At 43.6% G+C, this 21,436-nt stretch overlaps 1 protein-coding gene and 1 pseudogene across 2 annotated transcripts in view; both read right to left on the reverse strand.

Annotated features, from left to right (window-relative positions):
- The window catches only part of LOC120363098 (HLA class I histocompatibility antigen, alpha chain G-like), a 113,675-nt gene that overhangs the window by 26,869 nt on the left and 65,370 nt on the right, over window positions 1-21,436 (reverse strand). The gene's annotated exons all lie outside the window — the stretch shown is intronic.
- Window positions 18,117-18,681, reverse strand: LOC120363009 (RWD domain-containing protein 1 pseudogene; annotated as a pseudogene).

The following is a 21,436-nucleotide window of genomic DNA, read 5'->3' on the forward strand; positions in this document are numbered from 1 at the left end:
TCAGCGCCATAAAAATACTGCCTTGAAAATAAGTCTGTTTGTCTAAGATGTCTCAAATTTAGTGGAGGTGTGCCCCAAGTGGCAATTTTCTTGTTGAAATGTCATCTTCATAAAACATTTGCCTACACTAAAAAACAAAACCAACAAACAAAACAACAAGAACAACAACAAATGCTCTGTCTGTGGTGCTGCCTTGTTTCGTTGCTTTACATCTCTAGTAAAGTTGCTTTCACTTAGAAAAACATTGCCAAATTGCCCAATCAGATTGCTTTTCATTTACAAAAATGTGAATCTCATACTTCAGTCAACATATCTAGCTTAGCATGATGCCAGTAACTTTGGTTTGATGGAGTAACCAGGAATTGTTAGTTCAAATTGAGAAACAAGTTTTTTCAAATTCTGTCTCCAGTGGGCATTCTATTATGAACATTTTATGTTCTGTATTGAATGAGATATGATAGAAATGATTTGGACACCACTATGTTTCTAAATAGTGCTACTATTATGTGCATCTGAAGTTTGTTTTTGTTTTTGTTTTTAATTTTTTGCAGTCTTCTTTTAGGATGGGGGCAGTGGCTGTGACACGGTCTGACAGTTAAGGAAGACCAAGGCCTGGAGCTCCTGGTGGCTGCAGCTCAGACAGCCCCTGCCTCACCCTCTCAGGTGACCTTAGTGATCATCCTGCAGGTACTTGCATAGATTTCTTCTCGGGACTATCACTTTCTGTAGACAGTCAAGTTCCTCTTTGTTCTCAGAGTTCAGCCTGGGCAATGAGGTGACCAAACACGCTGTGAGGGCAGAGGCCTCTTCAATATCAGCTTATGACTTCACTCCTTGCCACCTCCAAAGGTTGGAAAATAGCACTTCAATCCATGATCCACTGATTATTACCATAGTAGAAATTAGTCCTCAGACACAAGGTTCTTCTCCAATATATAAGCAGCAACCACATGCAAGCCAGAAACTGTGAGAGTCTCTCCAGGAGGCTCAGGGGCCAGCAATGACTCAACCTGACATCTGTGCCTGGCAGTTCCCTTGTATGTCTGGCTGTGGCTTGGAGGGCTTGGGTCTGAAAAGTGGGGCCAAGGACGTGGTGTCCAAACAAAGCTTCAATTGCTAGGGGTCGCGGATAGGGTGCCATCCTCGTCATTATTGCCTGATCAAGGTTCTTGTGCCAAGAGTCCTGGCACACTCATCTCCCTGGGGGTTGGCTGAGGTAATAGAAATGGGGAGGGGAGGCTAGAGGGCTGGCAGAGCCACTGTGTGTGGGTTTCCTCTTCTCTGACCTAGCAGATTCAGAGCTCACTGAGGTAAGATGCTCTTCTATGGAGCCTCTTGTGCCCCCACCCAGTTTTTCCTGTTGTCAAACTTGCCTGTGTGCCTGTGTATTGAGATGGGATAGAAGCTGAGAAGCAATCACCAGGTATCTATTTGAGCATCCCCTTGCTCCTCCCGGGGAATACCCAGCCTGCTACCCTTGGAGAACTGTGGGTTGTGGAGCCTCAAGGAGTCCAGCATGTCAGGGTCCCAGTCTAGGCCAGGAGGTCTGACCTTCTACCTCTCCACCCTCAAAAGAGTCGTGGATGACACAATTTCCAGTATCCAGTCTTTCACTGTCACTGATGTGCACCTGCCCGTCCTCACATTCGTTTGTCTTCTTCACCCAGTCCTGGCAGTGGACACAAGGTGGGCGAGTGTGCAGCATCATCATCAGCGTCACAGCAGAGGGGCAGGTGTGAGTCTTCACACTCACATCTTGACAACCAGCAGTAAACCTCTAATACTGCTATCCAGTATTTCAGCTACACAATGCATTTTAAAATTCCTTTTTTCTTCTTTCTCTTTAGTTTTAAGATGTGAGCTTGAAAATAGAAACATTTTTTCTTTAGCCTTAAAATATAGCCATAGCCTTGAGGTGTACTTGAAGACTCTGTTTCCCCTCCTCTCCCACCAAACACTCCCTGCACCATGACCTCATGACCAACATATGCATGTATATCTATTATAACTATATTCTTGCTTAGAAACTCCAAGTCTAATCTTGAAACAAGCCAGGCATAGAGACCCAGCTGTGGAATTATCCCCACTTGGAGATCATCTCAAGACAGATGATCTATAATCTGTCCACAGTTGAGATGTTGCCAGCCAGTACTCCAGGTGAACAGTATTTCCAGAGAGCCCTTGAAACAAGACATCCAGACCTGCACCCTGTGCCGCTTCTGCATGTTTCCAGCCCAGGATTTCACTTTTAAAACCTTGTCAGCCTAAAAATTTGAGATGGTTTCTTGAGGCTTGAGCCCAGCCTTCTCCTCAACTGCTGGTATTTGAATGAAGCTGCTTTCCTTTCACAACTCACCTCTTGTATATTTGCCTGTTAGAGCCGTGAGCAGCTGGACCTGAGTTCAGTTACATCCACCTTATCCAGATACCATGTGACTAAAGGCAAGGAGATTGAATAATTGGTGTTCATCATGGTTAACACCTCCAGCTGTGGTCACTCCACCCATCAGGATGAACAGGGTCACGGGCTGCAGGAATTCCTGCGGATTGCAGGCCACATGTGGGAATCTCAGAACTCACTTGCCACCTGCGTTGCTCTCAGGACTGGGCCAGTCCCCCTGGAGTGAGGCCTCTCCCCATTGCAGACCTGGGGGATCCTCTGAGCTGCTGGTAGTGCAAGGTCTTCTCTGATGGCCAGAGCAGGTCCTGAGGCTCCACCATCCATGCCCAACCGTTCCTGGAGGGTGGAGGTAGGCAGAGGAGGGCAGGAAGCAATGCTGGGGTGGATCAGGATGGGTGACTTTCGGGGTCCCAGGGTTTCCTGTGTCCTCTCTGCAGGACCCTCCATGCTCCGGGGGAAGCACCAGCTGTTTCCGCAGTGTGTGCCCTGGGTGGAGAACTGCAAGGGTGGCAAGTGTGGGAATCCTCTGCTCCTGGGGTCCCAATCCCGGTAGTCCGAGGTGCTTGGCTGTGGGTTCTGGGACAGGACCTCTTGTCCCTGTGACCTGCCCTTGCCTGTCTATGTCTGTCCAACTGGATGGTGCTGCCGAGGGCTCTGATGCAGGGAAGTGCGTTCTGTGCCCCACATGGGAGGATGCCTTCTGCCCATTGAGCTGGGCCTCAGGTCAGGGCTATGAGCCTGAGCTGGGAGAGGAGATGGAAGGAGATGGCCTTGGAGCAGCCATCTGTCTGCCCGTACTAGTGCATCCCGAAGGTACCATCCCAACCGCTAGTGCCTTGGAGGGACCCACTCCCTCAACCCTCCTCTTGGGGTGGTTCCTGGTGATGCCTCCTCAGGAGCTCCTGCCTCCAGCTGTGTGGAGGATATGCCGGAGAGGTGGGAAAAACTACAGGGAAAGGAGGCAAACCTTTTGAGAGGCTGGAAGGTTCTGTAGAGCTGCAGGGGAGAATAGCTGAAGGCAGCTGTTCTATAACCCTGAGGCAGAGGGCAAGGAGTAGGTACAAGGCAGTGCAGGGGAATTTATCTTAAACAGGCCTGTTTATTTATGTTGACCAGAAACTGACCTTTCATTATTCATATGCAGGGAACGATAAATGTTGATTATCTACAAGTTGTTTTTGCTCCAGGCTTTCGGCATTGGCCTGCACTGAATAAAAGTAAGCAGCTCCAGCTTCTGGAGGCTGCTCTCTGGCCACTAGAGCCAGGCAGTCACCTAGCTGCTCTTATACTGCATCCCTGTGTCTGAGTACTCATTTCATTCATCGGCCAGGGTGTGCGGGACAGACCAGGCACAGCTGCACAAATCCCTGAGAATGGCACATGTGTGTGAGGATGTCAGGAAATGCCATTCTCCAGTAATGACTTGAGAGTGTGTGTGTGTGTGTGTGTGTGTGTGTGTGTTTGTGCACAAGTGGGTGCATGTGCACAGGTGGGAATGGTAGTATGTGTGTGCACGTGTGTAAGCATGAGTGTGGAAGTGGAGCATGAGTGTGTGCATGCCCACAGGCAGCAGTGGGAGCGCCAGGGTCCTCACTCCTCCCTGCTTTGCTTTCTCTCCAAAATGTGACCATACAGCAGCTTGGCCATCATCTAGGTTTAAGTGTATTAAAGAGAAGGGAAACACAACTAGGATTCCAGGCTCAGCCCAGAGACGTGTGAGGCCTCCGACCTGGAGCAGAACCTGCCAATAAAGACCAGGCACAAATCACAGCACAAGGAGGGATCCAGACAAATAGACAAGAAGTGACCACAGCAGGAACTTATACTGAGCACAGAGTGAGGCCGCGCAGCACTCAGCTCCTGCCCCTCCACCCACCCTTCTCTCTCCACCTGCCCCTGCCTCAGCACGGCAGATCCTCAGAATCTGAAAAGAGAACCTGACTTCCATGTTTTATTAATAGTTGGTAATATTTCACCGCATCTTCATAGAAAGGATATGAGAACAGTTACTAACAGAACAAGACATCTGTTTAGTGTAAATGAGTGACAGGGGAGGTCTGGGAAGGAGACACTGACACTCTTTCATTCCTAGAAAAGGAGGGTGATCTAGGGAAGGGGACCCCAGGCCTGGATATTTGTATTATGTGGAAGGGGTTCTTGGGCATCTGTGGAATTGGCCCCTCTCTCCCCCATCCTCCCTGTGTTATGCTCGGAAGGAAATAGAGTTCATCACCTGAGCAGCTGGGGGAAAAAAGTAAGCAGCCAGAGAGACAAGGGAGGTGAGAACAATCTGTATCTTGCTGGTGTGCACAAGGTAGTTCTCAGATTGTGGAGAACACGGTAATGACCAGATTCAGCTCAGTCACTCTCAGCCTCCACACCCTGGGCATTACGGGCAGCCCATCGCCATCCCCTACCTTCAAATGCAGAGATCCCCACAGCTGGAAGCTGCTCCACTTCCTCAACTTCTGTTGGCTTCAGTCCCCAGGAATCATATCTCAGGAAGCTGTGAGCACAGCTTCAGGACCCTGTCACCACCTGGAGAATGACAATAAAGAGGACCCAGCAGAGCTGGATCTTTCTTTATTTCCAGAAGGAAACTATTTGAGGTAGGACTGTGAGATGGGAGAGGCGCAGGACTGTGGCCCCATCCTCTCTATTGCAGGGGTTAGAGATGAGCAGCCCCTGCCACCCCTTCAGTGCTGGAATTTATAGAGTAGACTCCTGCGGAAGTTCTTAGGACAGAAGATCCTGTTAGGTGCCAAGGTAGAGAAGGTCCTTGAATCTCTTAAATACCTGGTTAATATTGCTACTTAGCTGAGATTTAAACTTCAAACCCAGGGCATAGGAGAGGAGGAAGAGACAGCATGGCACCATGCAGTCACCCTCCTGGATGTCTGTTTATAGACAGGACCTTCCCTGCAGGGTGGGGGCACCCAGCATCAAGGTCCTGAGTACTGCTACCCTGCTATTCTCATCTGTGAATAGGGTTGGACCTGTGTCTTCCTCCAATATAAACGACCAGGGGAATCTATCCACGTAATATCTGGTACCCTCACATTAATCCTGTATTACTGTTTGATTTAATATTTCATATCTTATGGAAATAAACCAAATGGAAAGATGATCCTTTGCTAAAGGTAATTCAGATGATATGAGAACCAAATTAGAACTTATCTTGATGTTTAGAATCCTCATGGAGGATAAGGGGTGTAAAGAACCCAGAAATGGTCGTGAGGCCTGAAGCTCCCTTTGTCTGAAGCTCCCTGGTGTAAAGGACCCTCCCCTGCACCCTGGAGCTCAGAGGAAACAGCACAGCTTACTACCAGGGTCTCCAGCCTCCGGCCTCTACTGTCGGCCTGCACTTTCTCAGCCTCCCGGCTGCCAAGCTTCTGGTTCCCAGCAGCCTCCTCGCTTACCCGTCACCTCTTCTGATTGGGGCCATTGGCCACTTGACAGGCAGTGCTCTCCTCGTCAGTCTGCTTGGTTCCCTCTCAGCGTTTGTGACTTGACTGAGTTCACCATCCCCAGTCTCAGGGGGAACAGGGGGAAGTGACTCAGTGACTCCCCCAATAGCAGTGAAATCCCTACACGTGAGATAGGGCGAGACCATCATTCTAGTCCCTCCCATGCCTGAGAACTTCTTCACCTGCCTCAGTATAAGATGGCTGGGCAGCCCCTCATGCTACACAGTCATAGGGATCCCTGCCTCTCCCCAGAAGGCACCACCACTGCTGCCCACTTCTGGAAGGCCTCATACCCCTGAGATCCGGGGGCCCCATGATGTGCATCCTGGGTCTGGTCTTCCCTGTCCAACAGAAAAGCAAGTGTGACCTCTGCTCGGTAGAAGCCCCCAGCCCAGCACCTCAAGGTGACATTCCCATTAGAACTTAGGTGACAGGTCACAAGTGCTGTGACTGCTCTGAGGAAAGTCAGAAGTCTACAGCATAATGAGCCATAGACAGTAGGATTCTCGTGGGTGGAGAAAATTAATGAGAATGCCAGCTCTCAGCCTCCTGGCCAGAGGTCTAGCACCAAGCAGTTCGAGGACTCTGATCCTGAGCTGAGGTTTGCGCAGCTGTCAGGTCTGTAGGTCCTGACTCTTCTCCGTGGTAGGTAGACTGAAAGTGTCCCCCGACGAAGCTCCCGTTCAGAGCCACCACACAGCCGCGCAGCATCTGCAGGTGCCGGGCCCAGGCCCTGGACCTGTCCTGGGGTCCGCTGAGGCAGGACATGGGAGGGAAGGGCGGTGGCCCCGCTGCTCCCACCTCGCCCCGCCCACTTCAGCTCCTGCCTCCCTCCGTGATTGGTCACAGCAGAAGTCAATCACCGTCTAGACTGAAGGACAAACCTGGAGTAAAACGTCAGTTGTAAAATGTGGCTCCTCCCCCAGAGAGGGGTCAGCTGAGGCCCCGCCCCCACGCCTGGGAGTCCCAGGCCTGTCAGTGTCTGGTTGGGGGACGCTCGCGCCCGGAGCCTGACGTCACTCACCGGCTGGTCCTGGTGCTGGTGGCAGTCCAGGCATCTTAGGCCCCTCAGTAGCACATTCCCCGCGATCTTCGAGAACTTTCCTCAGAGCGCTCACGGTCCTCTCCCATCTTCTCCACCCGGGGCTTCCAGCTCTGATCCTCGCTGAGGCTGTGGAAGCGCAGGAACCGCGTGTCCCCCACGAAGGCGCCGCTGAGGAGCCCAGGGCGCGTGCGGTGGAGGCGGACCCCGGCAGCCTCCAAGCTCCCGGGAGTGCGGCACTGGGCCCCCGGAACCAGGGTATTGGGGCCCGGAGAGGCGCTGGCAGCCTGGGACCCCACCCCGCTTCCCTTCGGTACCCACTCGACTCCAGTCTCCGGGACGCGCTCGCGCCGCCCCCCGGGCTCCCTCCCACGTCCCGCCCCGCCCCGGAGCCGCTCACCTGGGAGCTTCTTACCGTGTCCCCGGGAGGAGACAGGGACCGGAGGAGGGGAGCGCGTGCGGGGGGCGGCGCCTGGAGAAATGACCTGGGGAGTCTGCAGACCCCAGCCCAGGACACAGGCGCCGCGGGAGGAGCTGCTGAGCCCTGCAGGCCGCCCCTTCCCTCCTGCCTGCCCAGCCCAGTTCATCCTGCTGCCCTCCTCACCAGCCCAGGACTCCCCAAGATCAGGGCCCACAGAGGAGCAGGAGGGGGTTCCGGGACGCGGCATCCTGCTTCTCTGGGTGTCTTAGAGTCCAGGGAGGATCCTGGAGATATTAATGAAGCCCATTCTCCACTCACTCTGATGGCTTCTCTAGAACCCGGGAACCCGGTGGAAACTAGATAGGACGCCCTCATGAGTCCTGGGGGAAAAACAAGAGCAAAGGGTGAGAGGTGGCCATGAGGTCAGGGAAACTCCTGGAGAATTCTCAGAAGAGGAAATCCTTCAGAACTGGGCCCTTGGCTAATTTTGTCATCCCTGCTCTGTCACCTGTCCCAGAGCTAAAGACACTCAGATTTAAGCCAGAGACTTCGGATATTTTCCTTGATAGCAACATAACTTTGGCACCCTTCTGTCCTGGAAAGGGATCCCCAGAGCCATCAGAGTGACCCACTCTGCCCACTCTTCTTCTCTCTCTCCAATCTCTCTTCTGGGAGCTGGACTCTCCACCCACCCTCATGGCCCTGGGGCAGGATTGCCTGCTTGCAAACCCAGCTCCTCCGTAACCTGTGGGTGACCTTGATCCCTATTCCGTCATTCGAAAAGGGGAAAATTATCAGTCACACCCCACGGATGTGTTGTGAGAATTAAATGGGTTAGAATTTTTTAAGTGCTAAGGACACTGATTAACACATAGGGCAATGACAGTGCATGACATTATCACTGTTGCTATTTCCTCAGTCCGTTTTGCCTGAGCCTCTTCTCCTCCCTTTGTGTTCCCGAGAAACGTCTCTCTGTTGGAAGTTTATGTGTGCAGGAGACCTCCACCTGGGAAGTGCTGGCCTGTGGTTGGAGCTTCCTTTTATAAAAGGAAACAATTGTTGGCGAATCGACACCTAGTGAGCAACTTACAGTCCAGTACTTGTAAGAAAGGACCACATGCCTGGAATTAACATTTTAATAAGAACACTTCCCACACATCATAACTCTAATGTCATTTGTGAGGAGATGACTATAATTTTTTTTTATGTAGAATGTTACCCTACTTTCTTTGAGAGAGTTTTGCAGCACATTTCAAATCTCTGCTTCTCATCTCACACTATCTGGCTCATGTCATGAGTGAAGGTGATGAGAAGTGTCTTCGTACTCTGCTCCCAGGTTTTTCTATCAAAGCCATAGTCATATATTACACATAAAGATTGTTTTCTTACAAGTTACCATTTATTAATACATGCATTATAATTATAGAATATAGATAGACATTATTAAGCTGCTTAAATGGCCACTGCTGGTGTCTATGCATTTTCTCTCTTGGCATATGACATTAACATATAAAATTGTACACTGTTTTTAGTTTCTAGCAATTGCTGATTATGTCATTTGGACCACTCCTTCCATTGAGTACAACTGAAAAAGTGGTAGGAAGATACATACTTGAAAAGTCTGGTTGAATTTATAGATGAGCTAAGAAAGCAGTGAAGATTTGCCAGGCCAGGAACCAGGAAGAGGCAGAAATCCAGAAGAGCACCTTGAGCTGAGGGGCCGCTTTTGTGGAGCAGATGCAGTGACACCTGTCTCCCAGGCCAGAAGCCGACTTTTGGGATTCAGAATTAAAGTGTCCTAATATTTAGATTGTCTCTTAGTCTCTCTAGAATGCATTACCCATTTGGCCAGGGCTAAGATGCTCACACTCATTCACTGGAGGATCCAAGTTTAGGATTTGGCTGTCTCTGGGAAATTTGATGCTAGAGAAAGCCCAACATGTGTAGATAAATGGTGTAGAGGGCACCAGCCTCCCTTCCATGGAGCTCTGCCCAGTGGTCTCCCCTCACTTCCAGTCAGAGACAACATGGGCATTTCACTAAGTTTCTGAGGACACTGCTGTCATAAGAAAGAGAACACTGGGAGGTACCTCGGACAGAATTCTGGGCAGGCATATTTGCGTCTCTGTCCTTCCCCTTCTTCTCAACCAGAGAGCATTTGTGGATGCCTAAGAACAAAAGACTTTAAATATCAGAGGTGAATCTAGGACCACTGATCCATTGTGGTCAGAAGGCTGAACTCATATGACCCAGCAGTAATGAAATCTATGAGGCCTTGGTCACCCCAAAGCTCTCCCCCATTGGGAGCTGCCTCTCACTGCCATCAGGGACCCCAGGAGCTGGACATGGCATTCTTTGTCATTTCTGATGAGAAATCCCAGAACATATAAACCTTGATCAAACTGGGGCCAGAGAGCACTCAAGCAAAACTCTGCAATGACTCAGAGACACCTATGTGTAAAATTAAATCTCAAAATTCAGAGCATCAGGCTCAGTAGTAGCTTCTTTCTGCTGTTACTGTATTTGCACTGTGACAGCTGGGGCTTGATGGAAAGAGAAATAGTTACATGTGCAGAAAAACATATGTAAAAACACTGGGATATGATCCAAGGTGTGGGGAGGCAGGTGGGCTTCGGCTGCTCCATGGTAGACAGTGGGGATTTCTGTCATATTGGTTCTGATTCCCCAAGTGCAGAAGATAAACCTTCCTGCTTTCAGTTGAGTGACTGAGAATAGAAGCCAGAATTAAGAGAATCATTGGCAGCCACTCTCTCTCTCTCCATCCTGCAGCCCAGCAAATCTAGGACAAGGGCTGGGAGCGCTGGTACTTTATTCTTACTGTGAAGTCTCCTTCTCTGGCTCAGAAAAGAAACGCATGTAAGAGAAACCAAAGGCTACAAGTCTCATGACACCCAAAAAGCTGGACTAGAGACCTGAAGAGTCATGTGCCTGTCATTGCTCCACCACTCAGGTGCTGCGTGACCTCAGAAGAAACTCTCTACTCCTAGTGCCTCTCTGATTCATCTGCGAGTTGTGGATTAACACATCCTTTCCATTGTACCAACCTTACTGAAATGCAAGGAGGACCAAGTGATCAACTAAGAGGAAAAAAGCGAAGTTGTGACATTCATTCCTAGAAAAGACTTTTTTTTTTTTTTTTTTTTGAGACAGAGTTTCGCTCTTGTTACCCAGGCTGGAGTGCAATGGCGCGATCTCGGCTCACCGCAACCTCCGCCTCCTGGGTTCAGGCAATTCTCCTGCCTCAGCCTCCTGAGTAGCTGGGATTACAGGCACGCACCACCATGCCCAGCTAATTTTTTGTATTTTTAGTAGAGTCGGGGTTTCACCATGTTGACCAGGATGGTCTCGATCTCTTGACCTCGTGATCCACCCGCTTCTGCCTCCCAAAGTGCTGGGATTACAGGCGTGAGCCACCGCGCCCAGCCAAAGACTTTTAAGGAAAATACATCTTAAAGGATTTGGAGAACTGCACAGCCCCATGTCTTGGTGTCTGGGATTACCCAGACTTAGGAAGAGTTCACTTTCTGGGAAAAACTAAATATTGATTACCTTTCTTTATTGTTGTTATTGCAAGACCAAAATTTCAGAAAACTAAGAGAAAGCATAAAGCCAAAGGTATATACTCTCTTTTGAGATTATATATATTATCCTTTTTTTTTTTTTTTTTTTTTTTTTTTTTTTTTTTTTTTTTTTTAAAGAAGAGGAAGAAAGAGAAAGAGGAAGAGGGAGAGAGGATGGGGTATTGCTTTATTGCCCGGGCTAGAATGCAGTCTAAATATGGGTATGCCTATAATTGTCCTTAATAATGGAGACTTGAAAGAAAATGAGGGAAGAGAATAGCAAACAAGGAGCCAACCAAGATTTCTTTTAAACTTCTAAGTTGATATGATGTGGTACTGATAAGAGTGTATATTTTGTATATTTAAAATGGAGAGTTCTATAAATATTAATTACATTTATTTGTTCCAGATCTGAGTTCAAGTCCTGAATATCGTTAATTTTCTGTCTCATTGATGTGTCTAATATTAATGTTGAAGTCTCCCAATATTATTATGTGGGAGTCTAAGTCTCTTTATAAGTCTCGTATGTCTGCATATTCCTGTATTGGGTGCGTATATATTTAGGATCTTTAGCTCTTCTTGTTGTTGCATTGATCCTTTTATCATTATATAATGTCCTTCTTTGCTTCTTTTGATCTTTGTTGCTTAATTGTAACTTCTGCTTTTTATTTATTTATTTTAGCTCTCTGTTTGGTTGGTAAATCTTTCTCCATCCCTTGTTTGGAGTCTTTGTGTATCCTTGAATGTGAGATGGATCTGGATGCAGCATACTGATGGGTTTTAGTTTTTTATTCAAATTGCCTGTCTTTGGATTGGGGGATTTAGTCAATTTAAATTTAGAATTAATAATAATATATGTGAGTTTAATACTGCCATTAGCTGGCTATTTTGTCCATTAGTTGATGTAAATTCTTCATTATATTGATGCTCTTTTTGATAATTTTTTTAGAAAGGCTGATACTGTTTGTTCCTTTCATATGTGTAGTGGTTCTTTCAGAAGCTCTTGTAAAGCAGGCCTAGTGGTGATGAAATCTCTGAGTGCTTGCTTATTCACAAAAAACTTTATTTTTCCTTCATTTGTGAAGCTTAGTTTGGCTGGATGTGAAATTCTGGGTTGAAAGTTCTTTTCTTTAAGGATGTTGAATATTGGCCCCCACTCTCTTCTGGCTTGTAGGGTTTCTGCTGAGAGATCTGCTGTAAGTCTGATAGGCTTCCCTTTGTGGGTAACCTGACCTTTCTCTCTGGCTGCCCTTAGTATTTTCTCCTTCATTTCAACCCTGGTGAATCTGACGATTATGTGCCTTGGAGTTGCTCTTCTTGAGGAATATCTCTGTGGTGTTCTCTGTATTACCTGGAGTTGAATATTATCCTGCCTTACTAGGCTGGGAAAATTTTCCTGAATAATGTCCTGAAGCGTATTTTCCAGCTTGGATTCATTCTCTTCATCACATTCAGGTACACCTATCAAGCGTAGATTAGGTCTTTTCACATAGTCCCATATTTCTTGGAGACTTTGCTCGTTCCTTTTTATCCTTTTTTCTCTAATCTTGTCTTCTTGTTTTATTTCATTGAGTTGGTCTTCGACCTCTGATATCCTTTCTTCTGCTTGATCAATTCGGCTGTTAAAACTTGTGCATACTTCACGAAGTTCTCCTATTGTGTTTTTCAGCTCCATCAATTCACTTATATTCCTCTCTAAATTGTGTATTCTTGTTAACATTTCATCGAATCTTTTTTCAAAGTTCTTAGTTGCTTTAGATTGGGTTAAAACAAGTTCTTTTAATTCGCAGAAGTTTCTCATTATCCACATTTTGAAGCCTGCTTCTGTAATTGGAACACACTCGTTCTCCATCAAGCCTTGTTCCGTTGCTGATGAGGAACTGTGATCCCCCGCTGAGGGAGAGGCGTTCTGGTCTTGGGCATTCTCAGCCTTTTTTGGCCGTTTTCCTCCCTTCGTTATAAATTTATCCATCTGTGCTCTTTGAATTCACCGTCTTTGTAATTAGGTTTCTGAGTGGACGTCCAACTTACTGATTCTCAGCGCCGAAATCTGAGCAACCCACTGCACCGACCAAATCAGCGGCGTTAAGATTGATGGTGCTTTTCCGACTCTGCACCAAGAACCGTCGCTCCCAGGCGCCGGCAAAACCGCCTCGCCGGTCACAAGAGTCGCGCTGGCGACCCGTGGGGCTCCTCCGCTGGGAATCTCCTAGTGCGTGAGCAACAAGAATTCATGTGAAGGTGTGGCGTCCTCTCATTCTTTGCGCTTTCAGTGGGAGCTACAATCCCGAGCTGTTAGTGATCAGCCATCTTGGATCTCGAGACATATTATCCTTTTTCAATTGACTCACTATATGCTTTGGAATCCCAGGTTCATCCATATGACAGTGTAAAAATGTAATATTTCTGTTTTAATTTGCTAGAGCTACAATTACAAAGTACCACAGGCTGGGTGATTTAAACAATGAATGTTTATTTTCCTACAATTCTGGAGGCTACAGGTGCAAGATCAAGGTGCTGCAGCGTTGATTTGTTCTGCGGTCTCACTCCTTGGCTTGTAGATGGCCACTTATTCTTCTGTCTTCTCAACACAGGACTTCAACCTGTGGATTTTGGTGATGGAGGAACACAATTCCTCTCGTAACAGTCTGGATCATCCTTGGCAATAAATATTCTAGAAAATAAAAGAGAGTATATCCCTTTGGCTTCTTGCTTTCTCTTAGTTTTCTGAAATTTTGTCTTGCAATAAGAACAAAAAAGAAAGGGAACCAAAGTTTAGTTTTTCCCAGAAAGTGAACTCTCCCTAAGTCTGGGTAATTCCAGACACCAAGATGTGGGCTGTGTAGTTCTCCAAACTCCTGCTTCCCCCAGTGATGCTGTTTCTGCCTTTTTAAATGGGAAGAACATTCTGTCTCAGGAGAGCAACTCCTTCTGATGCTGCATGGGCTTCATTCTCCTGAAATTTACAGACGATAAAAGTTAACCTTAATAAAAAGTGAATATTTGCCAAATTTTATCATGCTCATAATTTTCGTATTTTCTCACTCATAAGTGGGAGCTAAGCTGTGAGGATGTAAAGGCATAAGAATGACACAATGGACTTTGGGGACTTGGGAGGAAGGGCTGGAAGTGGGTGAGGAATAAAGGACTGCAAATTGGATGTAGTGTATACTGCTCAGGTGATGGGTGCACCGAAATCTCACAAATCACTGCTAAAGAACTTACTCATGTAACCAAACACAACCTGTTCCCCAATAATCTGTGGAAATAAAAATACTAATATTAATACTAATATTAATTAAATCAGGCAAATCTTGAGAGTTATCAACATTAACTGTAATGCAGACATACAACTTATTCCATCTGAGTTTACTAGTCAAGTAAACATATTATCTTTATAGATGCTCAAGATTATTAATTCAACCTAACAACAGAATACATGATGAAAGTAAATTGCTTGACACATGACAACCATTGCAATAAAAAAAACAAAAACATTGGAAACAACTTTTGTATTCTTTACTTCTGTGATTTTTTAAATACTTGCCTGATTTATCTACAAGGAAAATAAGATGATTACTAGCTTCGTTTAATGTCTCATAAAATTTTCACAAACAGTTAAAACATAATTGTTAAAAGCAAGTAAGTCAAGTAAGGTGATACAAATGTTTATAAATGGAAAAAATAAAATAAATAAAATAAAATGCCCTATATTGTGTTGAGATATTTTACAAATATTTTTAAAATTTGTGCATAATATTTGTACATATTTATGGGGTAGATGTGATATTGTGATACATCCAGAGAATGTGCAATAAGATAGGACATTTAGACTATCCATCACCTCAAGCATTTGTCATTTCTTTGTGCTGGGAACATTTGAAATCCATTCTTCTAGCTATTTTGAAATGTACATTTTTGTTAACTGTAGCTGGCCTACTGTGCAGATTAGAACAGATTAGAACTAATCTGTTCAATGTAACTCTACATTTGTACCCACGAACCTGCCTCTCTATGTCTTCCTACCCCTACATTCTTCCCAGCTTCTTGTAATTGTCATTCTACCTTCTGCATCTATGAGATTAATTTTTTTAGCTCGCACATATGAGTGACAATATGTGACGTTTGTCTTTTTTTGTTTGGCATATTTTGCCTAACATCGTGAGCTCCAGTTCCATCCATGTTGCTGCGACTGACAGGATTTCATTACTATTTATGGCTGAATTGCATTCTATTGTGTAAATATACCACAGTTTCTTTATTAATTTACCCACTGATGAATTCTCCCACAGATTTCATATATTTGCTACCTTGAATAATTCTTCAATAAACATGAGGGTGCAGTTACTCTTTTTATACGTTGATTTCTTTTCCTTTGGATAAATACTCAGGGGTGGAATTGCTGGATCAGATAGTAGTTCTATTTTTAGTTTTCTGAGAAATCATATGCGGTTTCCCACAGTTGCTGAACTTACTCACTTTCCTGCCAACAGTGTACAACAGTCCTCCTTTCTCCACATGCTCACCAGCATCTATTATTTTTTATTAACAGCCATTCTAACTAAGATAAGATGATAGTTCATTGTATTTTTGATTTGCATTTTCCTGATATTTAGTAATACTGAGTGTTTTTCATATACCTGTTAGCAATTTGTATGTCTCCTTGTGAGAAATATCTATTCAGACCCTTTGTCCACTTTTTAAATTGGATTGTGTTTTTTACTGCAGAGTTTTTGAGTTCCTTGTATGTTCTAGACATTAGTTCCTTGTTGGATGAATACATAGCAAATATTTTCTCTATTCAGAAGGTTGCCTCTTCATTCTGTTGATTTTTTCATTTGCTGTGCTGAAGCTATTTAGCTTAATATAGTCCCATTTGCCTATTTTTTTTTTTTGTGTGTGTGTGTGTGTGTGTGTGTGTGTGTGTGTGTGTGTGTGCCTTTGCTTCTGAGGTCTTAGACATAAAGTCTTTGCCTAGATGCCTGTCTGGAGTGTTTTCTATAAGCATTTTTCTAGTAGTTTTACACTTTTGGGTCTTACGTTTAAGTCTTTAATCCATTTTGAGTTGATCTTTGTATATGGTGAGAGACAGGGGTCTAGTGGCATTCTTCTGCATCTGGTAACATCTTCCCAGCACTGTTTATTTAATAGACTGTTCTTTCACCATTGTATATTCTCGGTTTCTTTTTCAAAAATGAATTGGCTATCAATGCATGGACTTATATCTGAGTAATCTTTTGCGTTTGATTAATCTATGTGTCTGTTTTTATGCCAGTACCATGCTGATTTTTTTTTTTTTACTATAGCTTTATAGTATATTTATAGGGTGGTGTGATGCCTCTAGCTTTGCTCTTTTTGCTCATAATTTCTTTGGCTATTTGGGATATTTTATGGTTTTATATAAATTTCATAATTGCTTTTTCTACTTCTGTGAAGAATAATATTGGTATTTTGACAGGCATTGCATTGAATCTGTAAATTGCTTAGAGTAGTATGACATTTTAACAATATTAATTCTTCTAATCCCTGTGCATGAAATGTTGCCTTTTTCCTTAGAGACAGGACCTCACTGCGATTCCCAGGATGATCTTGTACTCCTGGCTTAAAACAGTTCTCCTGCCTTGGCCTCCCAAAGTTGTGGGATCACAGGAATGAGTCACCATGCCCAGTTCTTTCCATTTCTTTTTGTACTCTCCAATTTATTTCATAAATGTTTTATAGTTTTCATCTTACTTCCTTAGTTAATTGATTCTTAGATATTTTGTCTTCTTGGTAGTTATTGTAAATGGTGTTGCTTTCTTGATTTCTTTTTCAGGTTGCATGCTGTTGGTATATATGAATTATATGAAATTTTGCATGTTGATTTTGTATCTTGCTACTTCAGTGAATTCTGTGCTAATTTCAAACTAATAAACTAACATTTATTAGTTCTAACAATTTAGTTGGTGAATTCATTAGGTTTTTCTAAGTAAAGCATCATGTCATATATGAACAAGGATAACTTGGCTTCCTGCTTTCCAATGCGCCTTATTTCCTCCTCTTCCCTGATTGCTGTGGCTAGGAATTCTAGTATTGTGTTGAATAAAAGTGGTGAAAGTGGGAATCGCCTTGTTCCAGATCCTAGAGGAGAGGCTACCAGCTTGTCCTCATTCCGTATAATATTAGCTGTGGCTTTGCCATATGTGGCCTTTATTATGCTGAAATATGTTTCTTCTATGCCTAGTTTCTTGAGAGTTTTTATTAAGAAGCAATGTTAAGTTTTATCAAATGCTTTTTCAGCATTTACTGAGATGATTATATGGTTTTGTCCTTTATTCTGTTGATGTGGTATATCACCTTTATTGATTTACATATGTCAAATCATCCTTGCATCCATGGTATAAAACTAATTTAATCATGGTGTATATTTTTGGTGTGTTATTGGATTTGGTTGCTAATATTTTTAACTAGTATTTTTATCACTAACATTAAAATTGTTATTATTAGCATTTTAAATTTGTTAAATTTACATAAACCCAAAAAATTAGCTTTTATCAAATTCATCAACAAATTTTGACAAATACAGCTATATCACCCATGGCACGGTCAAGATACAGAAAATTCCCTTCTTCTCCCTGCACCTCAGCCCCCCTCCTCCAGCAGCCATTGATCTGATGACTATCATGACACAGTCATTCTTCCTGTTTTAAAACTTCATACAAATTCACTCATCCACTGTGGCTTCCCTTGCATCTCGCTTTTTGTACTTGTAATATTAACTATGTGATATATCCGTGTTGTTGCACATATCAGTAGTTCATTTATTTTTATTGGTGATAAACATTCCATTCTATGACTGATTCACAATTTTTTTTGCACATTGGGAGTATTCCTGATATTTTACTATTACAAATAAAGGAATTACGAACATTCTTATGCAGAAATTTTTGTTCATAATTTTCATTTCTCTTGAGTAAATACCTAGGAGTGAAAATGCTAGCCATAGAGTACTAGTTTGTTTCACTTTATTAGATGATACAAAATTGATTTTAAAAGTGGCTGTACTTTTTTTTTTTATTTGAAATTTTAAGGTCAGTTTATTAAGTTCAATGATGAAAGCTATCAGAAGAATATTCTCCTGAAAATAATTTTTTCCTAGAAAAAAAGAAAGGAAAACCAAAACCCTCTGAGCATAGCCACCGATGCTGTGGCAGTCAAACCTCTCTGCAGATGGGGACAGTCCATTAATCAGCTGAGTCACTCTCTGGGTCAGCAGGATTGTCGTCGGGATCATCTTCATCATCCTCCAGCTCCAAGTCGTCCATTTCTTGGAACAAAGACTCATCTACCTCCACATTGTTTCCGGCATCCTCCAAGAACTGGATATCAGATGTGTCAAGATTATGATCTGTTTCAAATAGTTGTTTCCCACTTAATTTATTTTTTCCTGCTTGTTCTTCTTCTTTCATCCTTTTCTTTTTAATTTCCAAGAGTTCTGCATCAAACTTGGCCTTCCAATTTAAGAAATTCTCAATTGTAACTGGAGTGCCATGGAATAATGGCTTTTCAGCTTCTTCTGCTTCTTTTTCTTTTTGTTTCTCTTCTTCTTCTCTTCTAGTTTTTATCTGATCTACTATTTCATTTAATTTTTCTTGCACAGCTGTCACTAGAGTAAAGATCATCACCATACCAAGATTTTCTTCAGCCTGTAATGCTAGTAATTTTAAAATGTCTGAGATATCATTATCTTCTAGATTTTCCTGAGAGAATATTTCATAAAGGGGCGCTTCGTCTGGCGCCCGCCTGGCTGCAGCCTGCTCTCCCAGCGCGGCAGCTGTCGCGGCAGCTGCGCGCCGCCTAGGTGTCTGGGCAATCCATGGGCAAGAGCAAGGGCCGCGATGACAGATTACGGCGAGGAGCAGCACAACAAGCTGGAGGCTCTGGAGTCCATCTACCCTGACTCCTTCACAGCTTGATTGCACATTGATCCAACCCTCCTAACAACTAGTCTTCCAAAATATAAATGGACTCTCCTGATACCACATTCTCCTTCAGTAGTGCTTCACTTGACAAGGTCCTGCTAACTATTATCAGAAAGTCCACCCAGCTTCACCATTACTGTGACATCTGAGGCTGGAGAAAATGATGAAACTGTCCAGACTACCCTCAAGTTTACATACAGTGAAAAATACCCAAGTGGCTGTACTTTTATCCACAGATTGGATAAGAGTACAGATTGGTCCACATCCTTGCCAACATTTACAGTTGTTACTCATTTTAGCTTTAGCCATTTTAATGGGTGCACAGTGGTCTCTCACTGTGGTTTTACTTTGCATTTTTCCCTGAAGACTACTGGCCATTCATATCTTTTCTTCTGTAATGTTTCAGAAGATTTCTCTAAAGATTGTAGAAGGAGGTAAATAAAGCTGATTTCTCTTTCTGTAAGTGCTAGACCTAAAGCGGAGTGTTCAGAATCCATTCTCACTTCTTAGTCTGGCCCACCCAACCCCATATTTGCACCCTGAAGTCCTCACTCCTTCATCCCTTTTATGTATTTCATCCACTTCATTCTGGCTTTAGCTCACACTCCTCCAGAAAGTCTGTTATTGTGAAGGTCACTGACATCTGGGTATTGTAATCTCTCCATCTGTCTGTACCTCTCCACAGCTTTCCTCACACTCAATACCTCTTTTTCATTCTGCTCAACTCCTGTGGATTCACTTCACAAATGTTATGATGAAGTAGGTTTAGCTGGAAAAAAGACTAGAGAATTACAAGAAACCTTTGTAAAGCCACCACCCAAGTTTGTCAGTTTCTGACATTTTAATATTATTGGCTACATGTCATATATACAGAAAATAGTAGAAATACGTGTAGATAGCCCTGATTTCCACAGTTCTGATATGCATTTGTTTTAGCCAATACTGTACTGAGCAGAGCAAGAACTGCTGGTGGACGCATGTTTTGAATTTGGTGTATGCCTTTATATTTTTAGTAAGATTTAGACAACATCTTCATTTTATATGCTTTTGAATATTTGTGCGTGTGCGTGTGTGACAGGTTCTTGCTGTGTCACCTAGACTGGAGCACAGTGTCACACATACAGCTCAGTACAGTCTCGACCCTCAGGCTCAAGCAATTCTACTATTTCAGCCTCCGAAGTAGCTGGGACTATAGGTGTATGTCACCATGCCTGGCGAATTTTTTTAACTTTTGTTGAGACAGGGTTTTGCCATGTTGTTCAGGCTAATCTCCAAATCCTGGGCTCAAGCAATCTTCCCAACTCAGCCTCCCGAAGTGCTAACATTGCAGACATGAGGCATCACATGCGGCCTTGCTTTTAGACTTCTTAAAAGTTGTTTCTTGCTGATTTTATCATTTTCTTGCTTTTCCAGTTGGTATGGTTCTGTGAGATGAATGCATGTCTACACAAATAGTTAATTTGTTTTCATTGCTGGATAATATTCCATGGGAGGAATCTGCTACAATTTTTCTCTTCCCCTCTTCAGACCTTTAGGTTGTCTCAATTACAGACATTGCTGCAATGAACATCCTGGGATGTTGCTTTCTGGTCACTGGGATACGTGAGTTTCCTTAGAATATGCAGGTAAGAGTAGGGTCACGGCACCCTTCCCACATGATGCTACATGATGCCAAATTGTTCTCTGAAAGAAATAATCCAAATGCCTATCAGATAGGGGTTGGTTAAAAAGCACAACTTTCGAAAAGAGTAACCTCTATTTTTTATTAGATGATAAAAAACTGATTTTTAAAAGTGGCTACAAAGGAGTAATTTCTGTTTTTTAAAAAAGCGCATAGCATATCTGCACAATGGGGTATCATGAGAATTTTGAACCAAAAAAGAAAGATGCAGCAAATCTCTTCATATTTCATAATGGATGGTCTCCAGGATACGATGTTAAGAGAATGCAACAAGGTGCAGAAAAGCATATGGAGTTTATTAAAATCTGTGTGAAAAGGTAGATAGAACATATACGTATACATTTATATTTGCTTGCATATGCATAAAATGTCTTTGAAGGAATAAACAAGAGACTGATATCAGTGGCTTCCTGATAAGGATGTGATGGGGTAAAAGAGACACTTTTAAACTTTTGAATTTTGAGACAAGTCAGAAGATAATTCCAAAAAGGACAAAACAAACAAAATAAAATACCTCAAAATTAAAAAAAAAAAAACTTTAAAAAACCCTGATAGAAATAATTATCTTCTCTTCTCTAAGATTAAAAACAGTCTAAAAACTGCCTCACTCCTTAAGGATGTTTGTTACCGTTTTAATTCAGTATGTTGCTTTCTTTTTAATTGCATTATCTTTCTTTATAGATCTGTCTTTCATTTGTTAAAGGAAGCCAAACAAGAGCATGGGCAATGAACAAATGTAATTGGTTTGGTGAAAGAAACTTTGGCCAAATCTTGGTTTAAATAGGAAAGTCGAACCTACAAAGGCATTGTAAGGGGGACTCATGTGAGAATGCTGGCTTCCGTGGGGTCGGAACACACCCTACTGCCTATGTTGGCTCAAGA

The sequence above is a fragment of the Saimiri boliviensis genome, chromosome 4, assembly GCF_048565385.1.
Source record: "Saimiri boliviensis isolate mSaiBol1 chromosome 4, mSaiBol1.pri, whole genome shotgun sequence".
Taxonomy (NCBI): domain Eukaryota; kingdom Metazoa; phylum Chordata; class Mammalia; order Primates; family Cebidae; genus Saimiri; species Saimiri boliviensis.